Raw genomic sequence first — 21,542 nt, forward strand, 5'->3', positions numbered from 1 at the left:
ACCTAACATCACTTCACCCCACACCACAAGGCCTCATCGCATACTACAAGGCCTCACCCCCACGCAGCCTCATTCAGTTGAGGACCGTTTATTCTTTCGTGTTTATTTTCATTTTTTTTTGTTTGGACTTCCTTTAGCCTGGTATTTTACCTTGTAGGAGTGCTTATGGAAGTCCTAACCATACCCTCTGAGTTTATTCATTTTGAGATGTAATCATTTGTAGGTCATGTATCTTTCTAAAGCATTTCATTTCGTACGGACCGTACGGATCAATTTTTTTTTGTTCCAAGTTATCTCTTAGAGATTTTTTTAAAACAATAACTGTTCTGATTCGACTCTATCTCTCAGCCACTTGTACTCGCTTTTCAGCGCACCCCCCTCCATGTCTTGGAATGTAACATATTTGCAGGTGGAAGATATTTCATTTTCTTCTGCCTTATCATTTGACATAGATGAGTCTTGCGACATCAAAGACACGGCACAAGTTGTCAGGTGTATGTCTTCCCAAGTTCCAAAAGAAGAACTTCTAGGATTGCTACCGCTCTCGTGACAAACCAGAGGAAAAGATAGAGCTAAGGTCGTGCGAAAATACATTGAAGACAATAAAAGCGATATAAATAAATCGTTTCAATAGCAACTGATGAAGCCAGAAGTATGGCAGGAAAAATAAAGGGGCAACTACGTTTCTTTGGAGCAAAATTAAACAATGAAATTTTTTAATAATTTACCAAGAAGCGCTTTGTATCCAAACATTTCCGGTCGAAATAGTTGAGGTCACGAATTTGTTAATCAATATTTCGAATAGCATCTTGTTAAAAGCACTCTACCATCTTCAGTTGAAATAATTCTTAACGAAATGTTCGGAAGAACAAAAATTTCTTGAGGCTCTTTAGAAACGTTGACATTTTGTTAATTGTCATTTTTGGCTCTTCCGACTCAAAAGTTTGCCCACCCCTGGTCCAGACTGAATGTATGCAAATGTACTGGATACTATATGGTACACCTTTGTTGACCTATTCTCTGGGAAGGTCAATAGTCGAGCTGGTCTACAAGAATGAACAAAACATTTTGAATGCAGAGTTTTAAATAACTGACCTATTTCGTGTCAAGGATACATTGAACAAATAACAAGCATATATATATATATATATATATATATATAATAGAATGCTGTCATCTTTGGGTTACAATTTACTAGTCTCGTTCTTAATCCGTTGTCTGCAGCAGCTCTGTACAGCATCAAGTCCATATTATCAAGTTTGATGCGATCTATGGTGTACATCCTGCTCCTCACTGCTGCTCGCTATTTGATTCCAATTGCTCTGCAGATCTGGAGGACAAGCTGCTGGGTGACTGGTCTGAATCTGTGGAATCTGCATCCCAGTTGACTGGACTCGTTGCTTTAGTGAACGGTGAATAGCGATACATACTGTTAGAGTAATGGGAAGAATCTATTGGGTAGAATGGTCTTAAGTTATTCTGCCAGGACTGCTGGTTACCCAAAACGACTGTTTCCAAAGTATTGCCAGTCAAAATTAGATAAACGCGATGAAGGGAACCAACTCATAGTATCCCATCGTTTTGTTCTTCCTGCTGATTGGTTAACTCCCTCTTTCGTTTCTTTAACATTGGAACCCGCCGTCTCTTTTCTGTTTCTTCAAAATAGTCCAGCTCTGTCGAAATCTCTGTATGAGTCCATGTTGCGCCATGGTCTGTTCTGCCAAGGCCAGCCGCTGTTTCTGGTAATGTAGCTGTACCATTGATTGTCTCTCCAAGACGGGACTTGGCTATTTCCAACGGATGGAAAGTCAATATTACGATAGCTCAACGAAGGAAACAAATTTACATTGCTCCAAGGCTTCTTTCTTCCTGCCATAGTCTGCTCAAAGGGGCTCTTTAGTTTCTTTGCTAACGGAATCTACTGTTTCTTTTTGCTTTCTCCACATGTAGCGCCATGCTCTGTTCTGCCGGGGCCAGTCACTGCTATGCCACTGGTTGTTACTCCAAGACGGAACCTGTTTCCAATAAATGGCCAGTCAATGTTGCGATAACTCATTGCATGGGAGCCAATTCTCTCTGCTCCAGCGTTCCTGTCTTCCCTCTGGATTTTCTTCCACTGACTCTTTGCTCTCTGACTCTGCTGTTTCTTTTTTCTTTCGCCACATTCCTGTTCTGTCAAAATCTTTATCAAGGTTCTTATTCACGTTGCCCCATGGTCTGGCCTGACCTGACCAATTAGTGTTTTCTTTTCGTGTAATGTGTTTGTACTGTTGATTCTGAGCATCTTTTCTGACGCAGAGGTAAATGTTGTTTCTTGTACTGCCTCGCTCACGAAGGTGTTGCACATTTCTGAAATCTTCGGGTAGATCTCGGATCTCGCTCTGAAGGTAAAGCAGCATGTTCCAGCTTCTCCAGGGAATGTCACTGTTCAGTGCAAGATTGAGTTCTTTACAGTTTCTATTGGATGTCTCCCAAGAGTTGCTTTGGTACATTTGATGTCTCCCAAGAGTTGCTTTGGTACATTGGATGTCTCCCAAGAGTTGCTTTGGTACATTTATGTCTCCCAAGAGTTGCTTTGGTACATTTGATGTCTCCCAAGACATTGGATGTCTCCCAAGGGTTGCTTTGGTACATTGGATATTCCCAAGAGTTGCTTTGGTACCTTTGATGTCTCCCAATAGTTGCTTTGGTACATTTGATGTCTCCCAAGAGTTGCTTTGGTACATTTGATGTCTCCCAAGAGTTGCTTTGGTACATTTGATGTCTCCCAAGAGTTGCTTTGGTACATTGGATGTCTCCCAAGAGTTGCTTTGGTACATTTATGTCTCCCAAGAGTTGCTTTGGTACATTTGATGTCTCCCAAGAGTTGCTTTGGTACATTGGATGTCTCCCAAGACATTGGATGTCTCCCAAGGGTTGCTTTGGTACATTGGATATTTCCAAGAGTTGCTTTGGTACCTTTGATGTCTCCCAAGAGTTGCTTTGGTACAATAGATGTCTCCCAAGAGTTGCTTTGGTACATTTGATGTCTCCCAAGAGTTGCTTTGGTACATTTGATGTCTCCCAAGAGTTGCTTTGGTACATTTGATGTCTCCCAAGAGTTGCTTTGGTACATTTGATGTCTCCCAAGAGTTGCTTTGGTACATTTGATGTCTCCCAAGAGTTGCTTTGGTACATTTGATGTCTCCCAAGAGTTGCTTTGGTACATTTGATGTCTCCCAAGAGTTGCTTTGGTACTACGAAGCAAGATTCTGATAAACATCCTGATCTTTGAAGTAGTTTGCATTGAATCGTTGCAACCCGGCGAACTGATAAGGGAATACACCTCTCTCTCCATGTCTTATAGTTTTGTTGTGGAAATGCATTTCTCCACGATCCATATCTGTTGTAAACATGACTCCAGAAATACGGGAATATCCAGTCCCAGTATTTACACTTCAATATTCTCAAGCAACATCATACCGGTTTAAGATTTACTGTTTACATATAATATTAATTCATGTATCTTAATAGGTTAATAAAAAGGGGGAATAACTATTAATCCAAAACAAAAACAAAAAAACAAAAGTACTTTTATCTACTAAAGTAATTCACATTGTTGAAATATTTATTGTTATTATTATTATTACTATTATTATTATTATAAAACATTACACGTTGGGCTTTAAAAAAAAAACGATTTACCGACAATTTAAGAATTACTTTCCTTAAGTAGATTTCATCCAGAAAAAATGAAGAAAATAATATTGAATAAAATAGAGGACATATGGACAAGCTCTCAGCCGAATCGGAAGATGATGCCTATTTATTATATGTATTATATGTGACTTGCACATGTGGATTTATTTCTCCTGGATGGGCTTTTTTATGTATTTTTTTTATTTCAAGTTGGGTTTTTTTGTGTGTTTTTTTGTTTTGTTTTTTATTCATGGGTTTTTAAAAGGAAGGTTTTTGAATCAGTTAGCTTTGTGAAACTCAGTTCAATAATAGATCTAAGTCCAGTGTGAAATGTAAACGTCTCAATTTTAGATAGGAATCTGTTGATTGTGTGTCTGTGTGCGACAGAGAGACAGACAGAAAGATAGAAAGAAAGACAGACAGAGACAGGCAGAGAGACAGACAGATAGACAGAAGCAAACTGTGTGTGTCAAACTGTGTGTGTCAAACTGTGTGTGTCAAACTGTGTGTGTCAAACTGTGTGTTGATCCGATCGCTGGACATAGCGACTACCATCCCCACCCCAACCTGTCATATTTCTCGTCTGCTGCCAAAGTACATTCATTTCAGACATGATAAGCCTCCACATTTTTTTTTCCTCACTAGTTTCTATTATTTCTGAATGTTCTCATATGCAAAGCAGACGACACTCGAGAAGTTAAACCGGAAATAGATTACACATGTTTCTTTTACTACACAGGAAATTAAAAACGGATTTTAAAAAATACTATCCGAAAAAAAATATTTATTAATGATTTTTTTTTATTATAACCTTTCTTGTCATCTTATCTTATCTTTTAAATTATGGACGTTCATTCAAAACAGAAGATAATGACGTCCTACTGTCACAGTCTCAGTTGACATTGCCTGATTTAATGTTCACCTCAGGCTAAGAGGTTAAAAGTTAAAAGACACGTGGAATTCCTGATGTAGAAAACAGGAAGTAGAATAAATAAAGTTGACTTTTAGTTCAGTCACGTCAGTCAAATGGTATCATTTGGACCGGGCGGTCTAGTACTATCTTCTGGTCCGAGAAAGACAGTAGCGACTTAGACAAGTCGAGTAGTAATTTAAGTTAGGTAGTAACTTTTAGGCAGTTGATGCCAGTGGTCTTTTTTGTCAAATAAACTTTATATTTGTCTGCTGAAACGGATTTAAGTCAATCTGTAGTATTTATGTTTGTCACGTGTCAAGAGTACTCCAGGAAGCACGAACCCAGCATTTTACGCATTCGCGACACAGCAGTAGTGACCAGTCCCTCTATAGTCACACTATATCAACGGCACGTCTCTAAACGTTACATTTACACCGAGGGCACATCTAGTGGTACGTGTTACTTCAACTCTGCTAGATAGTACAACAGAAACAAGAAATAAAAACAATGAAGTATAATTTACAAATACAAAAAACACAACCTAATAAAATACCCAGAAAGACTTAAAGATAAAGGCACAGTTCTTATTACACATGCTAGGATAAATGCATGCAAGTGCTCCTTCTTCCCTAGCGCCACGAGAGCATGACACGGGTTGCTTGGACCCAGCCAGTAAAAACCAATGACTTAGCAGAGTTGTGGAATGCATGAGCGTATTGCTGATGTAACCGTGGGGAAAGATGGGCGGATGTTTTGGTTGTGTAGGCAGGAGAGTTTCTGATGTAATCACGAACTGGTCTGACGTATGTGAATGAAAAGGGCTGGTGTGAAAGTTGAAATGGGATGAACAAGAGAAGTGAAACAGAAGAAAGATAGATTTGTAGTGAGATTGTGATAAAACGATTAGTGTATTTGTAACTCTACATACTTTAGGCCGATTTTTCAGATTGTTCAAATTGGGCTCCGTCCACGCCTGACAGTGCCCACAATTCACATTTAGTATATCACTATCAGTCATGGCTTTTGTCACAGGCTTTTAAAGATGTCTTATGACAGGCTTTTAAAGATGTATTATCACAGGCTTTTAAAGATGTCTTATCACAGGCTTTTAAAGATGTCTTATCACAGGCTTTTAAAGATGTCTTATCACAGGCTTTCAAAGATGTCTTATCACAGGCTTTCAAAGATGTCTTATCACAGACTTTTAAAGATGTCTTATCACAGGCTTTCAAAGATGTCTTATCACAGACTTTTAAAGATGTCTTATCACAGGCTTTTAAAGATGTCTTATCACAGACTTTTAAAGATGTCTTATCACAGACTTTTAAAGATGTCTTATCACGGGCTTTTAAAGATGTATTATCACAGGCTTTTAAAGATGTCTTATCACAGACTTTTAAAGATGTCTTAACACGGGCTTTTAAAGATGTCTTATCACAGATTTTTAAAGATGTAGGACTTAAAGGTTAAAATATTTTGCGTATCGAAGGATTGACATAATTTTAATTCATTGGCGCCTATTGCGTTTGAGTTGCTTCCCTATGCATGTTGTATAATACATGTTGATATAGTGATCTAATTAATGTAATAGTTGTTATTGTAAAAAAAATAATTGAAGATAGCCTCGCAAGCATCCATTCAATTGGGCCCCTCAGTTTGGAAGGCCGGCCCTGTCTACATATATCTGCTTTCAAGTAGAAGTTTGTATATTTATAAATAAAAGGTATGTTAAGTTAGTTTTTAACAGAAGTCTCACAAGCATCCATTAAATTGGGCCCCGCAATTTGTAGAGCCGGCCTTGCGAAACGTGTACAAACTACTGCAGAAATATGGGAAACTAACAAGACAGACGATGAATCTAAATCAGAATTCATGAGAGAAAGAAGCAATCTGAGAAAGAGAGAGTAAGAAAGAGAGAGAGAGAGAGAGAGAGAAAGGAGGGGGCATTAATAGGTCACTTTACATGTTAGCGCTATCTTTATTACTGGAGAATAGTGAATGAGAGAAAAAGCCAGAGTGAAAGGAGAAAACTTTGACCCAGGAAACTACAGAGGAAGACTAAGACTTAGACTGCTTTTTTGATCCTTTTGTAAATTTGTTGTGATTACAAGGACTCTTTTCTCATATACAGACAACACAACAGAAACATAACACATAAATACAACAGACACAACATAAAGAGTTCATTCAGTGACTACACACAGGCATCTTAGTCCTTTTCATGTTTCCTGATCAACGAGTGGCGTTGAAATAGTCTGACCGAGTAAGGTACGAACGAATTTTTGTACCGCTCTGTTCTTGTTTTGATTGACAGTAATCGCCCACTTCGCGACGACCTGACGTAGTTCTGATGGAGCGGGTGGCCGTTGTCTTCCAAGATTTTTTCGATTTTCCTTAGACACTTTTGTTCAAAAAGTTCCTTTAAAAATGTCAATGTTGTGAGTGTACTTTTTGATGGCCTTTTTATGATGGTTTCTAGACCAGTATCACTTACAAACATCACATGTAAAATCCTAGAACACATAATATGTAGCAACATCATAAACCACTTAGACAAACATAATGTCCTCACCCCATACCAACATGGCTTTAGGAAATATAGATCATGTGAAACACAACTAATAGGACTAATTGATGATTTTTCAAAAGGTTTAGATAATAGTGAACAAATAGATGCTATCTTACTAGATTTTTCTAAGGCTTTTGACAAAGTTCACCACCATAGTTTGCTTAAAAAATTAAAAAATTTTGGCATTGATGGTCCATTGCATCAGTGGATTAAAGATTTTCTGATAGGGAGAGAACAAACTGTAATAATAAATGGCTCTAAATCAACACCGATAACAGTAAACTCAGGTGTACCTCAAGGAACAGTTTTGGGTCCACTACTATTTTTAATTTACATAAATGATCTACCAAATTGCATTAGTTCAAGAACAAAAGTCAGATTATTTGCAGACGATTGCATAATATATAGAACAATAAAAAAAAACACAAGATATAGAAATTTTACAAAGAGAATTAGATGAATTACAGAAATGGGAATCAAATTGGAGCATCTCTTTCCACCTAGAAAAATGTCAGTTGTTAAGAGTAACAACAACAACTAAAACAAATTAATTCCACTTATCTTATTCATGGCAAACCAGTAACACAGACTAAAAACGCAAAATACCTAGGTGTAAATGAAAAACTGTCATGGAATCCACATATTGATGAAACTATAAAAAAAATCAAACAAAGCATTAGGGTTTATTGAAAGGAATTTCCATAAATCAAATAAGAACATAAAACTAAAATGTTATTTAACCTTGGTTAGGCCTTGTTTGGGACTCCTCAACTCAAGAAAACATTAAGAAACTGGAACAGACACAAAATAGAGCAGTGAGATTCATAACAAACGAATATTCACATTTGACTAGAGTAACACCTTTAGTAAAATCACTCAATTTAAAAAGCCTTAAGGAGAGAAGACTCAAAAGTAAACTAGCAATTATACATAAAACACTGAACTATAATCTTCAAATACAAAAAACAAAATTTAATAAAATACTCTGAAAGACACAAAGATAAAGGCAAATTCCTCGTCCCATATGCTAGGACAAATTTGTACAAATACTCCTTCTTCCCTAGTGCTATTAGAGCATGGAATGGGTTGCCTGAGCTAGCCAGGAAAACCAGTGACTTGGCAGAATTTAAGTCATCGGTTAATATGCATGACTAAATGCATGACGCGTAGGACGTAATCATCTTCTTTTTTTGAAGTAACGTTGTATCATTTAAGTTAAGATAAGATAAGAGAGAGAGAGAGAATAAGAGTAAAGGGCATTAATAATTCACCATACACGTTAGTTCTATCTATACTATAGGAGAAGAGTGAGAGAACAAGTCAGAGAGTGAGGGTAAGAGAGAGGGAGAGAGATTGAGAGAGAGATTAGAAGAGAGAGACACAAAATGTCCAGGGAAGACTTATAAAGCCGCATGTAATTGCGTGTGTGTGTATATATATATTTACGCACGCGCGACAACGTTCGGCCATCACTTTTATTTTTTGGTCATTGACCTTCTCATTAAGTCCAAACATATTTATCCACTGAAGGTCACTCAGATTAAACGTCATTTCCTCCACCGCGTGGGCGTTCACGTTATTTCGTAATGACAACATACTCGCACAGCCAGCAGGGGTTGTGGTTCCTTGGTAATCTTCCTATCAGTTGTGTCCCTTGGATTTTTTAAATAGAACGCCTACAATCCAACAATTTCAAAATACCTTTAATCTCGCCAGAAACACGCGGCTTAGAAAACACAAATAATTTCTTTTAAATTGTTTTTTCATAACTTCTAGATGTTTTGCTTTCGTGTTGTTTGAAATTAGTGGAGAAGTTATAATGTACCAATTAGATCTAGAAACTTCACTTTTTTTTAAATCGATTTTCTTATCTTATGATAATAATAATAATAATAATAATAATAACAATAATTTAATATATAGAGCGCTGTTGACAAACAAAATGTAGGATCACAAGGCGCTGTGATAGCATTTCAAACATAAACACGAGAGCTAATATGAAAAGCTAATCTTAAAAAGTTTTCAACAGATAGGCCTTAATGTCAGGGGCGGACTGGGTCCTAAAATCGGCCCGGGCATTTCTATACAATGCAGCCCACAAAATGTATATCATATGATGGACATCAATATCTAGGTCTACCTGTCCTCAAAATCATTCTGTTAAGATTGATAATGTATCGATAACTGCGAACCCATGCATAAAGTTAACATTATATCCTTATAGAAAATGTAGGCCTTATGTAGCTTTTTAATTCATAAGTATGGAGGCCCTTAAAGGATGGAGCATGCTAGTAGCACTGTCTACGGATGTAGGCTATTACATTAGTTCGGAAAATGTATAATATTAAAGTAGCGTTACACTGTAGAGTCTGTAAAAGATTTTTAAAAAAGAAAACATGCTCAGGGGGGCCCCTTTTTACAAGAGAATGTTAGAAAGCGTTAACAATTTGATACGTTATATGTGAGGCCCTTTAGGTGGCCCTACCAGCCTAAAGCCCGAATGCCCATATAGCCAGTCCACCCCTGCTTAATGTTCTTCTTGAATGTAGTGTAGTTGGCCGAAGTCTGAGATCAATGGGGAGTGAGTTCAATTCTTTCTTGAAAAATAACAATCGCCAGGTGTGGAAGAGGTATCTTGGAATAATGTAATCCCACCGATCATTAACATAACCGAAATAGATGGCCTTGTGGCGCAACGGTAGCGCGTCTGACTCCAGATCAGAAGGTTGCGTGTTCAAATCACGTCGGGGTCATCAATCTTTTTTTTTCTTTTTTTTTCCCCATTTTTATGGATATGCGATTACATACTATATATAATATAGTTTGTTTGTTTATAAAATGTCTGACATGTTTCGGATGTTCCTTCAGAGTTGAAAATAATGTTTGTCCCAACCTCCCGCAGGACGACGGGGGATGGCAGCGGAACCATTGCCAAGTCCGTACGACAGTCCAGCGCGCATACTACAAGACCAGGCAGCCAGTAAAGTGAAATAAAAATTAAATTATAACAAGTTGTGTTTTTTTTTTTTTTTTTTGTCATTAGAAGACACAGCTCTAAAACTTCCAGCGACCTAACGTTTCTTGTGCGGAATTGGTGTATATAAATAATTTAATTCAACCGACCTATAACATGATTTAGAGCTGGCCTTGTGGCGCAACGGTAGCGCGTCTGACTCCAGATCAGAAGGTTGCGTGTTCAAATCACGTCGGGGTCATCTTTTTTTTTTTTCCTTTCATGGATACGCGTAGGATGGAATTATTTTCTGTTTTGCATAAATGTATGCAACTAAAACGTATGATGTCGATGTATAGCCATTAGGTAGAAACTTAATTCTGATGTGCCATATTAACTCTAAATTAGATACAGGCTCGTGGCACGACCTTTTGTGGAGATGCAGGTCCGTGAAAGGAACTTGTGTGGAGATGCAGGCCCGTGAAAGGAACTTGTGTGTGTGTGTGGGGGGGGGGGGTTTGCAGGCCCGTGAAATGAACCTGTATGGGGTGTAGCCGTAAAAGGAACTTGTGTGGGGGGGTGTATGCCGTGAAAGGAACTTGTTTGAGGTATGCAGACCCGTGAAAGGAACTTGTGGGGGGGGGGAGGGGATGCAGGCCCGTGAAAGGACTTGTGTGGGGATTCAGGCTCGTGATAAGAACTTGTGTGGGGGTGCACGCCCGTGAAAAGAACTTGTGTGGGTGTGCAGGCCCGTGAAAGGAACTTGTGTGGGGATGCAGGCCCGTGAAAGGAACTTGTGTGGGTGTGCACGTCTGTGAAAAGAACTTGTATTGGTGTGCAGGCCCGTGAAAAGAACTTGTGTGGGTGTGCAGGCCCGTGAAAGGAACTTGTGTGGGGATGCCGGCTCCTCGCTTTGTGGACAGAGAATGCGCGTGTACCTGATGAAGACCCTCGTATGTCTGCAATTAGGAGCGATGTGTACGCTTGCTAACATCTGGGAAGTGACGCTACGCTTTACAGCCCATCAAAGTTCTGACTGCAGTCTATATGAATGACTCAAACAATGTTCTTCGACCCGAGACATGTATGTAGACTCCATGCTGAAGAAAAAAGGTTGGACACCCCTGTGCTAGACACACTATGAAGTGTATTAGACAATGTTCACAATGCACAATGCCATTTACCAGAAACATTACACAATGTAACAGAAAATGTAAACTATGTAGGCCTACTAGACACATTTTTACATAGAACCAGTGGCATAACTAGGACTTTGCCATCATTTGGGAGCCTGGGAGACTTGACCTCTTTGGGGACCCTGTATTTTGCGTAATATTTAATGTAAAAAAAACTCATTTGGAAGCCCCCTCTAGCGGGGGCCTGGGGCGATTATCAAATTCTTCCCCTCCCTTCCCCCACCCTAGCTACGCCTCTGCATAGAACTTACATTACCATTACTGACACTGTAGTTGAATTATTAAGTAGGGCTGCACAGAGCTGCAGCTGGGGGTGACGAGAAGGGGCAGCCGCTGCAGACACAGCGCCTAAAGGTGGTTTCGCGCTTTCCCATTCCTCACCCAACTATCGATAGTACTTTAGTGGGGAATTGTAAACGGGTGTGGGAGTGATGTGGGGAGAATGATGTGGGGAGAATGATGTGGGGAGGATGATGTGGGGGATGATGTGTGGGGAATGATGTGTGGAGAATGGTGTGTGGAGAATGGTGTGGGGAGAATGATGTGGGCAGAATGGTGTGGGGAGAATGGTGTGGGGAGAATGATGTGGAGAGAATGGTGTGGGGAGAATGGTGTGGGGAGAATGGTGTGGGGAGAATGATGTGGAGAGAATGGTGTGGGGAGAATGGTGTGGGGAGAATGATGTGGAGAGAATGGTGTGGGGAGAATGATGTGGGGAGAATGATGTTTGGAGAATGACGTTTTTTTTTAACCTGCTAAAAGGTTGTTTTTTTATGCGACCCCTCCCTCTTTTTTTTTCCCTTTAAACCCCCCCCCCCTCCCCAAAATGAAGAAGTGTAACTTTAAAAGACTTTTTTGACAAAGCTTCTATTAACTCACTCTGTCTGTCTAGTACAATGTTTGTACATGTTATTTCTCCAACACCCCATTCTCGGATCAAGTGGAAGCTTTACACAGTTATTTGTGGTACGTAACGAAACAAGACAATACGTGAATAATGAAAACAATTAACGAATTAGTTAATCAATTAGTGGTAATTAATTTTGTTTTATGTAAAAAAGGAGATTATTCGTGCACTGTTTAGATATATGGCAGTGATTCTGTGGTTTTTACCCTTAGACAAATCTATGTTTTTAAGAACGATTTTAAAAAAATATTTTCCCTTAAGTAATCACAAAAAATAATTCAATTTATATGGCACTTGTTTTGTTTTGCATTTTCAATAACATATACTAAAAAAAAAACAATCTTAAACACCACCATCAGACTGAACATTCTCTTGGTCAACAAAAAAAAAGAAGACCTTGCTATAAATTTTATAGTCTACTTATTATTTACAATGTATGCATTGCTTAAAAGAGCGATCACGAACACTTAAATTTAGGCGACAAATTAAGAGATCTCATATAGGTAAGACACCAGATGTTTAATATATTACTCTAGGCCTATCCTGAAATGTGACGGGCGATGGCCGAGGCAATAAAAAAAGAAAGCCCTTCCCTTCACACCGGCCTCAACAGAGCCTCACCAGAGCCTCACCAGAGCCTCACCAGCCTCCCCATGCTTAACAATGGCTCAATGGCTCGGGTGGGTATTCCCAAAGCAGCCGTCGAAAACAGCCGGGTGTATTCCCTGGGCAGGCGCACTAAACTTAATGAACCTGGCTCGGACTGGAGCCAAACCCGTCAGACAAAGCCAGAGCTTAAAGAGCTGACCCAGGCGAAAACGTAACATTTGTAGTTTTTTTTTTTTTTTTTAGTACGGAACAAAGTCGCAATGACCCGAATAAAGAGTCATACCAGGCAATCGAAGGATTGAATTCTTGAAGATTGATGACGCGATAGCTAGTTGACTGATTACAGTCTACATTTGCGCTCCTAATCATTTGCCCCAGAGCAAACAACACTTTGGCTTTGTTTAGGCCAATGCAAAACAAATCTATTACTTAATGGGGTTATTAATATTAGTGTGACTTTGAATACTTTTTTTTTTTCAGTTTTAATTTTTTAAATCAAATTTTCTTTTTTTAATTAGGTTTGGATCCCAAGTCTTTCAATATGAAATAATAAGGCCAATTACTACGATTCACTCGTCCACTTAGTTTCCTATTGTTTAGTTAAAGATTTAATAAATAATATTTAGGTGTAATGACGTTAAAAATTAAGCTAGCACTCTTGTAGGAAACTAGGAAACAGTTTCATTTCCGTTTCAAGAATATATATTCTGTTTTTATCCAGCTCACATGAAAAATTATAAGCTCAGATGTTTAAAACAATAATAAACTTTATCAACCAAATGATACGGAGAAAAACTTGAAAAAATCCATTGCAACTGGCAGCCACAGAGAAGAAAGGGAAGCACTAGAACTAGCTGCTACCATGCTAGCAAATCATCCAAGTTCCCCATACAGTCAGATCGTCTTTCTAACCTATGCGAAAACAACCCTCCAAAGCTTGGGAAACTCGTACTCCTCCTATATAAAACGACTCAGGACAGCACTCACAAAGCTCAACAACAACAGCATAAAAACTGTTATTCAATGGATATCAGCTCATATAGAACTAGAAGGAAATGAGAAGGCTGACACACTCGCCAAGAGTAGGAGAACTAACACACAATTAAACATTGCACTCTATACAGAAGAAATGAAGAAACTAATAGTGAATAGAATAAATGAGAAATGGACGAGCTCTCATCCAAATCACAAGAAAGATTATGCCTATCCCGACAAGACCAACGTATAATCTTTCGACTCAGGACCGGACACAACAGAATGAGACATTTGTACCGGAAGCTCAAAATTTAGGCCAGTGAAATCTGCCCACCTGGAGTGTCATCAGAGAATGCTGACCATGTCCTCCAAAACTGCTCTCTTTACCAAGAGGCCCGTACAAGACACTGGCCCCAAAACACCTCAATAGAAAGAAAACTATATGGAGAGCTCCCTGATTTGGAAACCACTGCGCAGTTCATCTCATATATTGGTCTAATCATCTGAACACTCCAACAGTTCATCTCATATATTGGTCTAGTCATCTGAACACTCCAACAGTTCATCTCATATATTGGTCTAGTCATCTGAACACTCCAACATAACAATGAGAGCGAAGAAGAAGAAAACCAAAGGAAAGACTTTTAAAGTTCGCATTTTACGGAAACATTCAACAAATTACCAGAAATCCAGGGCCAGATTTACGAAAGCGCAAAGACTGTTAGGCTGCCTAGGACCTTACTGTTAGAGGGGGCCTCCATATTAAAAAAAAATACCTAATGATACTAAATTTACATCTACTGTATTTCTTTCTTCATACATAGGTCATGCCATTGGATTTATTAATATCATTAAGTGTATTGAAGTGTATTGAAAAGGAAGAGACCTCCACACAAAATCCGGCCCTGGGCCTCCAATTACAAAACTCCCGATGCTCTTCTCCTTTCTATATGTCAAGTAATGACTGTTACATGCAAATGTTTTACTAGCCCCTGTCACTGACTTTGGACGGGGTAAATGGTTAAGCCGCCATCATCATTTAAAGCCGCCCATCATAAAATTAAGCTGAAATGTAGGCCCTACGTTGTCAATTCGGGTTACAGTATTAATGTATTTCATTACTTTTCTTGCGTGGTGGCTGGTGTGTGTGTGGGGGGGGGGTTAAAGCGTTTGGCCTACGACCCAAGGGATCTTGAATTCGAATCCTAGTGAAGAATGTGAACTCCGGGGTTCTTAGGGCGTCCCTGATTCCCATCTAATGGGTACTTGACATAAGTTGAGGAAGTATGGTGCTGGCTACATGACACCCTCATTAAAAGATAACGTGAGGTATCCGGGGGGGAGGGAATGTTTGAAACTGGGAGGATAAATAGGAAGAGAACAAGAAGTAGAAACATCATCTGCACCATAGATCGCGACTCTGAAAGAGATATATCAATTAACTTTAACTATTTTCATTAGGCCTACTTATCAATATGCGCGTCTTTGGCGTTCTTCAGATGAAGAATGAGTCAAAAAGTAAAGTAAAGTTCTCCTTTCAGACCTTGCGGCAGATGATGGAAAGGTCATCTGTTTCTGTGCCCTACGGTTTACGAGGGTGTCATGTGGCCAGCACAACCACCAACCGCCTTTACTTTTCCCCAACTAATGCCAGGTACCCATTGGAGCTGGGTAAACTCAGAAGCACCCAAAGATCCCTAAATTAAAAATCCCAGTCTTTACTAGGATTCGAACCCGGGACCCCTGGTTCGGAAGTCAGGCGCCTTAACGCGCCTCTTTAAAGAATGAGTAATTTCTCTTTAATAGACCTCATTCACCAATTGTAAACAAAAAACATTTAGCCACGTTTCTCTATCTCTTCTATACAAATTACGATCTGATTTTTAATACACAATGGCTATCACGTGACAGTTTTTTTCCCCGTTGTTTTATCAATATTATCACGTGACTAAATGTTGTTTGTTTACGATTGGTGAATGAGGTCCATTGAGCCACTAACTCTACACCATTCAAAATAAATCTTAGGTAGGTGTTCACACTTCTATTTTTAAACTTTGACTCAAGCCTAGCAGAAAAGATGAAAACATTGTTGCGCAGCCCACAAATGACAAACTGGATTATCTGTAAAGAAGCTTGGAGCGGATTAGACCACCTTTGTGAATGTCTATCTCGCGAGTCAGACTCTGATGGATAGTGACGCTGAGGAATGCGTGGCTCTAGGTGTGGTATCCGGGTGAGGGAAGGTGTGAGCCTGAAGGTGAGTAAGATTAGTACCAGTAGCAGTAACTATACGCGAGTGTGTATGTTGGGGGCGAGGGAAGAGGGTCTAGAAGTGTCCAGTGAGAGGTGTTAGGTGACTGAATTCTTGTCTTCTTCTAGAACAGTGATTTCCAAAGTGGTCTATGTAGACCCCAAGGGGTCTACGAGAACTTCCAAGGGGTCTACGTAACAAAAATGTTTGGGAAACACTGCACTAAAGCTAGTAGATCTGGACAGCAAAGAAAGCTATAGAAAAAGAGTCTTCAGTAAATAGTCATTGAAAACGAATATTGCGGTGAAAAAAAAGAACAATAACTCTTACGGCAAATAACATTCAAGAGTAGCCTATCATTTTATTTACTACAGGAGGCGCGATCTGAAAGGGTAACTTTAGTTCGCATACTTTTTGTTTACTCTAGTAGTCTTAGTTTCATGGGAAATTTCAAACTAAAATTTATTCACGGTAATCGTATTATTTACGTATTGAGTTTTTGTTATTGGAGTCTACAGTGCGAAACAAAATTGCCAAAAAATATTTGGACATGGCTCTAAAAGTGTAACGTTTATCAACACTTTCGATTTCTGTACATCGGACACACAAAGAATCACCCTCGCCCCCCATCTTGTCCACAAAAGACAGAGCGCACTGATCACATCCAGAAGCGTAACGGGGAAGCAAAGAGGGGCTTGATGCCCGGGAGCACATGCAGCCTATATTTCTGTATGGTGATCACGGAAAATGGAGGGGGGGGGGGTTCGCCAATAATGTACCTTGCCCCGGGCGCACGTTTTGCTCACTACGCCTCTGATCAGATCATCACGCTATCAGTGGCGTAGCTGGGGGGGGGGGAAGGAGGGGAGAGAATTTGAAAAATCCCCACGGGCCCCCACTTGAGAGGGGCCCCCAAATGAGTGTTTTTTTACATTAAAAATTAAATGTTATGCAAAATGCAGGGGCCTCCAAGGAGGTCAATCCCCCCGGGCCCCCAAACGATGGAAATTTCCTAGCTACGCCCCTGCACGCTTTGACTGTAAAACAAAAAAACAAACAGATGAGAAAGTTGTGTTTAAAATAACGAAGACAAGATTTTGCCTTTAAAAGAAATAAATCTTTTACAGATGTGAATAGTTACATTTGTAAAGATTAATATTGTGTTGTTGCTTCTTTTTTTGTGTGATTTCTGTTATCATGCAAATTATGAATAAAAATTCAGTATTTTTTTTTTGAATTAATGTCACACATTAGTGTGCAAATCGTCTCAGCTACATCTGAAGACAGCAGTGTCTGGTCGCCTTTTTTTTTCTGCGCCTTTTCTCAAACTATTCACCAGGCCTAGATGATTGTACAGCAAGGCACTGACGCAGACTAATGGCACATCTAGTGCAGCTCGTTCACATCCCGCGTCGCGGGGCTCGTCAAGCAGAAGACCCAATTCTCGCGAGTTGCCTCCCCGTGTAATTAATTCCCTTGATAAATTGCTGTGATGTAACCGTTAGTAATTCAAACACACACACACACACACTCGCACAGACACACGGCGACACAAGATCTGGGAAGATATTGAGACAATGTCAACACGATGTGAAATCCTAAGCTTTGATAGCTAGACAGAAGATGAGGAAATGATATTGTGTCCAGCAAGCCCTATCCTATGGAGATTCCTCTAGACTTCTAGACAGTTGAAGACAAAGAAAAATGACATTAAATATTTAAAAAAAGAAAATGATAAACTGTTATGTGTGCGTGCGCGGTTTTCTGGTGTAACCATGAGCACTAATGTGGTAGAAATTGTTTTCGCACTTGCTGGATAAATTATGATGCAACCACGAGATACTCTTTCGGAGAGAGACCAATCAGAAGGCCTGAACACTGACCTGCCACGTCACAACCTGTTTGCAGTTTGGACCAATAGCTCGTAGCCAAGTCAAGGGTCTGTACGCAGACAGCACGCGATATTCTCCCAGATTTCACCCCACTCCCCCTCTCCACATGTTCACCTGAGAGATGGACCAGGCCGCACTGAGCAATTCTAGAGGCTTGGAATAATAATTATGAATAAAGAAAGCGATCAATCAAAATTAGAAGGACACAAGAAACTGGAGTTCAAAGAGTCTCTTGACGGCTTTATGACGCCCAGTGGTTAGTGCTGGGCCTGCCTTAGGGTTAGGCTAGCTGGGCAGCCTACAGGGATCTCCAACTGAGCGACGCCTCGCATGGGTATTTTGGGGTGTGCCGCTCTAGAGAAGAAATTGGGAAACTTGTCAAATGTTATTATTGTTGGAGTATATTTAGGTTTGTAATACATTGCATAATTTTTTTTTATTTTTCTGTTTCATTTGAGGGCACCAAATTCACAACGCCTAGATCAGCGGTTCACAAACTTTTTTGTCTCGTAGACCCCTTGCCATGTTGTTGTTTTTTTTTGTTGTTTTTTTTTTTTGGTTTTCCGTAGACCCCTTGCTTAAGTTAAATTGAATTTGTGAAAATTCATTAATTTCAAATTACACGTTTTGTTTTAAATAATTTCTAACCAGTGACACGTGGAGTGAAAAAGTAATTTAAAATTACATTTTAAGTTGAATCTATTTTTTAAAATAAATGTATCCACAAGGTTCAAATCTACACCCATTTTATAATACGTGTAGCATACAATCACTAAACACATTAGAAACTTTTTGTTTTAATTGTCTTGCAAGCTCACCATCCGTTGCTACAGAGATTATTTTTCATATACAGATTTGTTGTTTTATGAAGTAGTTCTTCAAAACATTAAACATTAATGTGCCTTAAGTATCATAGTAAAAGATTTCACAAAGAGCAGTTTTTCGTGGATTTCTTGAGCCATAATAATTTGAATTAAAAAATACATCATTACCAGACAAGGTTGACTCAGCCAGATGTATAAAGAAATATGTTGATTGCAGAAATATGTCGTTTGCAAAAGACTTATATAAGAAGAAAGAATTATTTGACTATATTCCAACACAGCTCAAGAATTTAGTGAACTCTTCTACAAATCCATTGCCCTAACAACCAATGGGTCAGAGTTTAAATGGATGGTTCTCAGAAAGCCACCACAAACGGAGGAGCTGGAATACTCATTGAATGGCCCAATGGGGAAAAATAATTTTAAAAAGTTCATTGTAACTAATAAGCTCTATGACAACCACAGAGAAGAAATAGGAGCACTGGAACTAACAGCTACCATGCTAGCGAGTCAGCCAATTTCGCCAAACAGGTAAATTTTTCCTTGACCAATATAAAAATAGTCCTTCAAAGCTTGACAAATTCTGATGCCTCGTAAATAAAACAACTTATGTGCCTGGACTGACGTTCGGTGGTCACCTTGCCTGCTCGCATCTCCCGTCGTGAGGTTTGGGGCTAGGATGTAATTATCCACATAATCTGAAGGAACATCCAAAAGATTTTGTACAAAACATAATTATGTGACCTTGTCAAGCTCAACAACATCAGCAAAAACACTGTTCTCAAATGCTAAAAAAGAAGGAAATAGAAGGCTGCCACACTTGCCAAATGTGAGAAAACAAATACACACTTGAACATCGCATTATATCCGGAAGAAATGAAGAAACTAATAGCAAATTGTAAAACCGAGAAATGGACAAGCTCTCATTCGATATACAAGAAAGATGACACCTATTATAAACTATCCCGATAGGACCACCTATAATTTTTCACATCAGAACCGTACACATCATAATGAGAAAACATTTGTTCCGGAAGCTCAAATTTGGTACCATTGAAATTTGCCCTTTTGGAGTGTCACCAGATAATGCCGACCATGTCTTCACAATTGCATTCTTCATCAAGAGGCCCAAAACAAGACACCGGCCACAAAACGCAAACATGAAATTCTTGTAATGATATAAGTTTGTGGAAGAGTTTTTACAATTTCTTCAACGGCTGGTAAAATCAATAATATGCCTATCGTGTGAGGTTTTCAGTATTTGACTATAAGTAACGAGATATAGTAAAACGCTCACTAATCATCATCTTCTCAATGTCAGGTCAAAGAGGGATTTGTGTGTGTGTATCCTGAACTTTATCTGTGAGTGTTTGAAAGATTTGCAAACCTTTACATCAGGGAGGCATCATCTCAAATGATCCTCCAGCTTAATTGGTTTCATAGCATCATAAACAAATGGCACATTAACACTCGCTTGTTTGACAAGGAAGTAATGAAGTTCATTTTCAAATACTTAACACTGTACAGTCTACATTTCTTTTGGTTAAAGTTATAACTAGACAAAACTATACTCTTTAAATATTGTTATTAAATTAAAAAAAAAACAATTTTTCATTCAATCAGCAGGATTATTATATAAGATACAAATTTTAAGAATTTCCTAAGGTACAAATCATAAATGTGATTATGAAAAAATTCCAATTGTCAAAATTAAAGTCACGACCTTCTGAATTGAGATTCTTTATCTTAGACCCCCGTGTACATCTCATAGACCCCCAATTCCCTTTTTAACGTTCGTAGACCCCTTGGAAGTCTTCGTAGACCCCTGGGGATCTATATAGACCAATTTGGGAATCACTGGCCTAGAGCCTCCAATGATCTAAGGCCGGTCATGGTTATTGGCTTATAGACTACATACAGTTGAATCCTTCAACAATACACACTAAAATACAAAATTTCTGGGAACATACAAAAAAAGAATGTTTGGCGTGATTTAAAAAAAAAATTGAAAATCTGACTTAAGAAAAATAGTTCAAAGCGTACTGGCCTAGAGTGGCCTAGACACAAAAAAAAACCGAATCAGTGAGTCTCAAAGTGGTAACCTGGTTCGAACAAGTCATAGATAATAAAAAATTAGTAGATAGTGTTGTGGAAATCACTATTACCCTGTGTCAAGTAATTATAAGATTCATAGCCAAGGTTATTTGAATTCTATAAACAATACATAGAATGTTTACATTTCGAGAAACAACAGTAAATTTCTAAAAGTAATAAAAATAGCCACGGGAGTCAAAAATAGGGCTCTAGTACTTCTGTTGGAGAAGTTAATTTTAGAGAGGATATAATTACAAGGAAAGACTTTAAGCGGGGGTCTTTCAATAAGTTTCAAGATTCATATTAAGTCTATTTTGGGGAATTTATTTTTGAATATGAAGTTGTTAACGTATTAGTACTAATAGTATATAACACTATTGTTGCTTGGTGTAAAGTGTGTGTTCAAGCTTGTTATGTGTTCAGGCTTGCCATGCGTTCAAGCTTGTCATGCGTTCAAGCTCGCCATGCGTACAAGCTTCTCATGTGTTCAAGCTTGTTATGTGTTCAAGCTTGTCATGTGTTCAAGCTTGTCATGTGTTCAAGCTTGTCAATGTGTTCAAGCTTGTCAATGTGTTCAAGCTTGTCATGTGTTCAAGCTTGTCAATGTGTTCAAGCTTGTCATGATTATTTTTATTCTGAAAAGGAATTATGTAATTTCTTCGCTTAACGAAGAATCTCTGG

General features: G+C 38.8%; 1 protein-coding gene and 2 non-coding genes across 3 annotated transcripts in view; 2 read left to right on the forward strand and 1 right to left on the reverse strand.

The window, feature by feature from the left end:
- The window catches only part of LOC106062291 (F-box/LRR-repeat protein 16-like), a 62,330-nt gene that overhangs the window by 34,855 nt on the left and 5,933 nt on the right, over positions 1-21,542 (reverse strand). The window lies entirely within an intron of this gene.
- On the forward strand, positions 9,842-9,913 carry Trnaw-cca (transfer RNA tryptophan (anticodon CCA)). Its single transcript has one exon. It is a non-coding gene; the product is annotated as a tRNA-Trp (tRNA).
- On the forward strand, positions 10,304-10,375 carry Trnaw-cca (transfer RNA tryptophan (anticodon CCA)). The gene has a single exon. It is a non-coding gene; the product is annotated as a tRNA-Trp (tRNA).

The sequence above is a fragment of the Biomphalaria glabrata genome, chromosome 2 (genome assembly GCF_947242115.1).
Source record: "Biomphalaria glabrata chromosome 2, xgBioGlab47.1, whole genome shotgun sequence".
NCBI classification, from domain to species: domain Eukaryota; kingdom Metazoa; phylum Mollusca; class Gastropoda; family Planorbidae; genus Biomphalaria; species Biomphalaria glabrata.